The 7,639-nt window shown below is 41.4% G+C and overlaps 1 long non-coding RNA gene across 2 annotated transcripts; it reads right to left on the bottom strand.

Annotated features, from left to right (window-relative positions):
- Window positions 1-3,876: 3,876 nt before the first annotated feature.
- LOC120438806 lies at window positions 3,877-7,639 on the bottom strand. 2 transcript variants are annotated; one of them, XR_005612163.1, is made up of 4 exons: window positions 7,582-7,639; window positions 6,476-7,091; window positions 4,037-4,083; window positions 3,877-3,888 (listed from the first exon to the last, which is right to left on the bottom strand). It is a non-coding gene; the product is annotated as an uncharacterized LOC120438806 (long non-coding RNA). The 2 variants fall into 2 exon arrangements; XR_005612164.1 differs by lacking the exons at window positions 3,877-3,888; window positions 4,037-4,083 and adding an exon at window positions 4,762-5,652.

Genomic DNA, 7,639 nt, shown 5'->3' with positions numbered 1-7,639 from the left:
TTTACAATGGGACTTCTGCTCCTGAACCTCTGCGCATATCCCATATGCACACAGCGTCTGCAAATCGGGGCTGTACGAAGTCACTTTCATCTTTACGCAGGACTGTAAGCTGTCATCTGTGAGGCGTGAGTGTGTTTGTTTTTAACATAGTTCATGGTGGAGAACAGCTGCTGACATAATGTGGATCCGAAGATCCATAAATTATGTTGATCAAGTTATGCTGCTTAGTTGTGTAAAAACTGTAAAATATAAAAAAATAAAAAGCTTTTACTATGTTTACTAATTTGTACCAGTGTGAGAGAAACATTGAGCTAAAACCACTGAAATCAGTGTGTTTGTAGACAGACAGATAATGAAGACATGCTGGGAAATGTAAAATACAGATGAAAGTGTACTGTGTGTAACTGCTCAAAGCATCAAATTAAGTTCAATTTAAAAACAATATAAAAACTTTTGCAGTTTTGAGCTGAGACAGCATGATGCCAAAAACAGGAGGGTTAGGAGAGGTGTGCTCACATGTTGCTGTCATACTCTACGCTCTTCTGACAGGGCTGAATAAATGCTGATTAGTGCATCAGATAGCAAAGCAACTATCTGGCATTTTGGTTCAGTTCAACTCAAAGACATCCAAAGCATGGCTGGAAGGCAAAGGACCACAGTTGTGTTTTCCCTTCAGGTGGGCCTGTCCTCTAGCTCTATATTTTTGAGACCACACTCCAAAGATATGTAGCTTTCTACAGCCTCAATGTCCATACCTTGGATGTTTAGTGTTTGCAGTGGAGGATGTTTGTGCCTGTGGAAGTCTACCACCAGCTCCTTGGTTTTACTGGCATTGATCTGGAGGTAGTTCAGCTGGCACCAGTCCACAAAGCCTTGGGTCAGTCCTCTCAGTGATGAGGCCAAGTATTGCAGAGTTGTCAGAGCACTTCTACAGGATGCATTGGGTGGAGTTGTGGGAGACGTCTGCAGTGTAGATGGTGAAGAGGAATGGTGCCGGAACCGTTTTCTGTGGGGCCCCCGTACTGCAGACGACCCTCTCCGACACACAGCCCATGAGTTCTCACATATTGTGGTCGGTCGGTGAGGTAGTCCAGAATCCATGCTGTGAGGTGATGGTCCACTCCAGAGTTCTCCAGCTTGTCCTATAGGACCGTGGGCAGAATGGTGTTAAAAGCACTGGAGAAATCAAAGAACATGATTCTCACAGTGCTCCCAGCGGTCTCCAGGTGAGAGAGGGAATGATGTAGGAGGTGAATGACGGCATCATCTGCTCGAATGCCAGGCTTGTAGGCAAAACTGAAGTGGGTCCAGTGATGAGCTCATGAGATGCCGAAGCTCAGCCAGGACCAACCGCTCCAGGGTCTTCATCAGGATGTCAGAGCCACCGGACTATAGCTGTTGAGGTCCTTGGGGCATGAAGTCTTTGGCACTGGTATGATACAGGAGGTTTTCCAGAGCTGTGGGACTCTCCCCAGCCTCAGGCTAAGGTTGAAGATGCGCTCCATCACCCCACACATTTGGTCTGCGCAGGACCTGACGACCCTTGAGCTGATGCCATCTGGACCTGCAGCTTTCCTGGCTTTAATCCTCCTCCATTCCCTCCTAACCTGGTGTGTATTGGATGCTGTTGTTGGGGGTGGGGAAGAGTGAGCAGGGTGAGTACAGGAGGTGTGATAAGGAGAAAGTGTCAGGCGACTTCTGGGTTGAAGTGAGTGCAGCAGTGAAAAGGTGAATGAAAAGATGAAGTGAAAGCAGCTCAAACATTACAGACTGCTTCCATCACCTTCACATGGAGGATCACACATAGATGATCATCTGGGACACCAGGTTCAGAAAAGAGGAACTTAGAGAAGTAAGGAAACACAAAAAAGGGATAGGACGCTCCACATGGACGTTTCCACACTATGTCAAACTTCTGAAGCGCACATGTTTGTAAATGCTGCTCTGAAGCAGGCTTCAAACCAGTTTGGACAGGTGGCTTCTAGGCAGGGGAGGGGCAGGATCCTCATATTTACTAACTATAGTCATCTGGGCTGGTCCTTTGAATGACTGAATTAATGTTTTTGATGCTTCCGCTTCTATTTATTTCAAACAGATGTATAATGTATAAAAGAAAACAAATCCCCATCATTAACATTGTAGCTGAGGACAGTGAAGACCAATCAAAGCTAAAGTCATAGCAGCATCTAGCTTTGTTTGAGCATGTAGAACAAATCTGATGACACCAACTCAGAGAAAGCTTCAAACACATTCAAACTCTGACACTTTTTTTCCAAGGCTGGCAAAAAACAAAAAACAAAAACTGTGTGCTCATCACAACAAACACAGCACTGTTTTCTCACTAGATTGATTAGACATGAGTCTCAATGTGCACTGAATTATTGAGCAGCTAAAACAGCATCATGTATGTAATCAGAGGGAGGACATGGTATTTGGTGAAACAAGCTTTCTCCTCCCCAGAGTGTGCTATCAGGAATATTTTCTCATTTCCGTCATCTTTCTGATTTTCCAAACATTGAAGTTGGGACTGTTTGCAAGAACTATAAAAGTTAATTCTAGTGCAAACAGACATGTACAGACTGAACTATCTGTTCAACAATCAGAGTGTTTCTCTAACAGGAGGACACTGCCCAGCGCATCGCCGGAGCACCACTTCCTGCCATAAAGGACATCTACAGGAAGCGGTGTCTGAAAAGGGCTGGGAAAATCATCAGAGACCCCAGTCACCCATCACATGGACTCTTCACCCTCCTGCCCTCTGGGAGGCGCTACAGGAGCCTCCGGACTAAGACCACCAGGCACCGGAACAGCTTCTTCCCCACAGCTGTCAGACTCCTGAACTCTGCCTCCTGACATCTGACCCACGTTAAACTCATGGACTGAACATACACACAACCACTAGCACTTTACCACTACTGTATAGTTCTGTGTAGATAATCATTCTGTACATACGATAATTTTTAATCCCACAACTGTTTATAACTTACATAGTTCACATTTCTGTATAACTGTATATCTCAGATTTCTGTATAGTTTTTATTTCATATTTATATCCTGTTCATAGCCTGTACATAGCTTGTACTCACTACAGCCTGTACATACTTAGTTATAGAATATTCATAACATACTTCACACTGTGTACATTATAACAAACCATAATAGACCCATTTCTGTAATATACTTACACATCTCTATTATTGCTAATTTATATTGTAATATATCTGTATCACGACTAAAGCACTTTCTGGATGGATGCAAACTGCATTTCGTTGCCCTGTACCTGTGACATGTGCAATGACAATAAAGTTGAATTCTATTCTAATTCTATTCTATTCTATTTACACTCAACTCAGCACAGACAGACTGTGGAAAAAGGAGAGCAGAAATAAAACCCAGGATAAAGAGTTTGAGTGAATGTGGTGTTGAAGGTGTGGAGGTGGATCAGAGTGTCAGAGGAGACTCTGTAGAAGGACAGAGTGCCAGCAGGACAGTCCACATACACTGCTACTCTGTTAGAGACAGAGGAGGAGGAGGAGGAGGAGGAGATGGATGTTTTTATCATGTTGTGTCTGACAGAATGAGGACCACCATCAGAGCAGTACAGACTCCAGGACTGATCATTCCCTCCAAGCCAACAGTCATCACTTCCTCCTTTCCTTCTGATGCTTCTGTAACTCACTGATATATAAACATATCCTCTCCACTCGACCTCCCAGTAACAGCGACCAGTCAGACTATTTCTACACAGCAGCTGTTCATAAACATCAAATCTGTCTGGATGATCAGGATATGACTGAACCTCCTCCACACGTGTCACCTTCCTGTTGTTGTCAGACAGTTGGAGCTTTGTGTTCACTGTGTTTGTGTCGATTGTGAGTTGACAGGAATCTGATGGAGAGAACAAACACAATCCAGCTGCAGTTATTGATCCATCATCTGTTCATTGATTGACACTTTGATGATGACTCCTGACATGATTAAGATGGTTGAATGTGTGCTGCTTTGTTTTCATGAATCCCATTAAAAACACACTTACACTTCCTCAGACCTGGTCTCAACCATCGGACTCCAACAGGCTCCACCCTGAAAGGAGGAGGGGTCAGAGCAGCACAGTCAGCATGCACACATGGACATTACATGGCTCTCATACACACACTGTTAGACACTGTTAAAGAAACAGCCTAACATTTTCACAAATATACTTCAATCCATTTGTGGATCAAACTGCTGATGATTTGGACTGATCCTGGATCTGTCAGTACACCACTGTATTGAATGAAATATGACTGATTAAAACAATGACCTTCATTATCTTTATATTCCTCTTTTGTTCATCTTGAAAGCTTAAACAGACTGTTATCAGTCAACATAGCTCATACTGTTGAGTTAGAGAGTTTCTATACATCTATGTTCTTTGCACAAGATAGAAACTGGATAAGTAGCAAATTTGATTTCAAAATACTGGTGTTCAGAGTACAGATATCAGCACCTTGTGGAGTGAGATTGAAAAATTACTTGGTCATTGATGTTGGTGGTTTTCATGAATGATCAGATTCAATTTAAATCAACTTTCTTTATATAACCACTTAACAATTCACAAATCTTGCAAATGGTGTGTAGCTGGGTGTCACTGGCTCTAATCCAGGAAGCAGATTGACCTAACAGCTTTGAGTTTTTTCAAAAAGTTTGCTGCCTCTGCGTTTTTAGATCTTTTGGTCAGTTGTTTATGTGATGTACTGAAGTTTAAATACAAGCACTTCATAAGTTTCAAATGCTTTTATTGAGACTTACATCACATTCATGCAAAGAGATAGTATTTGCAGTGTTGGTCCTTCTTTTTTAAGACCTCTGCAATTAGCCCTGCCATACTGTCAATCAATTTTTGGGCCAAATCGTGACTAATGGCAGCCAATTCTTTCATAATCAATGCTTGGAGTTTGTCAGAATTAGTCATTTTTGTTTGTCCTCCTGCCTCTTTAGGATTGACCACAAACTCTCAATTAAATTTGGTTCTGGGGAGTTTCCTGGCCATGGACCCAAAGTTTTAATGACTTGTTCCCCCAGCCACTTAGTTATTACTTGGTACTTATGGCATGGTACTCACATGATCCTAGAAACGGCTCTATACAAAATTTGGTCAATACAAAATATTCACAAATTGTTCTTGGATGGTTGGAAGAAGTTGCTGTTGGAGGATGTTTGCTTATTCATGGCTGTGTTCTTTGGCAACATTGTGAGGCAGCCCACTCCCTTGGATGAGAAGCAGCCCCACACATGAATGGTCTCAGTATGCTTTACTGTTGGCATGGGACGGGACTGATGGTAGCGCTCACCGTTTCTTCTCCAGAAAATCCTTTTTCCAGATGCCCCAAACAATCGGAAAGGGGCTTCATCAGAGAAAATGACTTTTATCCCAGTCTTCAGCAGTCGACATGCTGTACTTTTTTGCAGAATATCAGTTTGTACCTGATGCTTTTTAGCTGCCCTTCTTGACACTTCTTGACACCGTCTTCACCTCACTGTGCATCCAGATGCACTTACACCTGCCCCCTGCCATTCCCGAGCAAGCTTTGCACTGGTAGAACCCTGATCCTGCAGCTAACTCATCTTTTAGGATATGGTCCTGGCACCTGCTGGACTTTCTTGGGCACCCTGAAGCAACAATTCACAACAATTGAACCTCTTTCCTTGAAATTCTTGATGATTGGATAAATTGTTGATTCAGGTGCAATCTTAGTAGCAAAAACATCCTTGGCTATGAAGCCCTTTTTATAAAACACAATGATGGCATACATTTCCTTGCAGGTAACCATGGTTAACAGGAATAACAATGATTTCATGTATCACCCTCATTTTAATGACCCCAGTCTGCTGTTCTATGATTATTGAAATGATATCAGCAGGTTGTTTTATGGCAGCAAAGACGTGCGGTGGAAATGGGTTTTTTGGGATTAAGTTCATTTTCATGGTAGAGAAGGACTTTGCATGCCATCTGATCACACTTCATAACATTCTGGAGTATACGCAAATTGCATTCATAAAAACCGAAGCAGCAAACTTTGTGAAAACCAATATTTGTGACATTCTCTAAACTTTGGGCCAAGACTGTACAGCAAAGCCATTTGACACCACTTAAATCTGGATTTTTGGAATATTTTTCTGACAAACTTTACATTCACATATGTTAAAATCTCATGAGAAATTATCTGCATTTGATAGTAAAGTTATATCTCAGAGAGAATGTTAGAGAGCACACAGTGCCTCATTAGGTCTAAAACAATATACTGAACTAAAGTAGACTGAACTTGAAAATGTATATTCTGTTGTATTGACATTATTAGGTGTCAAAATTGTAAAAAAAAAACAGGACTTTCAGCTTTATGTCTGAAATTAAAGTCATAGGTGAGTAAGCTATTTATCCATTGATATAATATGTGTTTTAAATAGTTTTCAGTGGAAAAGACTAAATCCTGACCTGAGAATTTCCAGTGTACAGTATGGACTCTCCACTGCAGCAGAAAGAAGCTGCAGTCCTGACTCCTTTATGTTGTTGTTACTCAGGTCCAACTCTCTCAGACTACAGGACTCGGAGCTGAGAACTGAGGACAGTGTTTCACAGCTTCTCTCTGACAGGTTACAGACATTCAGCCTGAAAATTGTTGAACGGGAAGACAAAAAACACTTGTGTTAAAGTCTATTGATGGTGCAGTTAGAAGCTATTGGATTTGGCAGTATTTAATACTTTTTCAGGACTTGCTGGAATCCTCATTGCCTCATCTTAAAGAAGACAGAAATGTGACAGTTTACTCTGACTTGGACTGAAATACTAAAAGTACAAACACATATGAATGAAGTTTACTTATCAGAGTTTTTTGCCAATTGATGAAAAAAAAAACCCTAATATCACTTGATCTGACCGCAGAATTTCCAGTTTGCAGTATGGACTGTTCACCCCAGTAGACAGAAGCTTCACTCCTGAATCTTGCAGGTTGTTATCATTCAGGTCCAGCACCCTCAGACAGGAGGCTTGAGAGCTGAGAACTGAGGACAGAGCTTCACAGCTTCTCTCTGAGAGGTTACAGTGACTGAGTCTGAAAAAAAGTAAGGAAATTAAAATAAAATCAACAAAGAGACTTATGATTTAATACATGCTATGCATTAACTCTGTACAATTTAAAAAAACAAACAAACACATAAAAATATTTCTCAGTAGGAATCAGTGAGGAGCTGGTAGATATTGTTTTATTGACTCAGTACACAAAAGCACACTCATACTATAGTGTTTGAGACTTTGAGACTTATTGCAGCATTTGTGATTCAAAACAAAAGCAAACACAAATTGAAGGGGGCTAGATAAGCATCAATGCAGATATTTTAAATATGGCATATTCTTCTAATTTTGGCCTCTAGATTTTTGTTCTCTAACTTCATAATTGTTGATCATTGGTCATGATAATTTGCAAAATTATAATGAAGGTGACCTCCCAGCCCAATGTTCCTTCAGTGGGCTGGTTTCAGTCATTATGGTGGCTGTCTATAACAAACGTTTTAAAGCGAAGGTTGGATTACATATTGACTTACAGAGCTTTGTTGGAGGCTTTGACCACTGGCAGAAGCCTCAGAAGAGCCTCCTCTGAAG

The sequence above is a fragment of the Oreochromis aureus genome, linkage group 3, assembly GCF_013358895.1.
Source record: "Oreochromis aureus strain Israel breed Guangdong linkage group 3, ZZ_aureus, whole genome shotgun sequence".
In the NCBI taxonomy this organism is placed as follows: Eukaryota; Metazoa; Chordata; class Actinopteri; order Cichliformes; family Cichlidae; genus Oreochromis; species Oreochromis aureus.
This window is presented reverse-complemented; position numbering and strand designations above follow the sequence as displayed.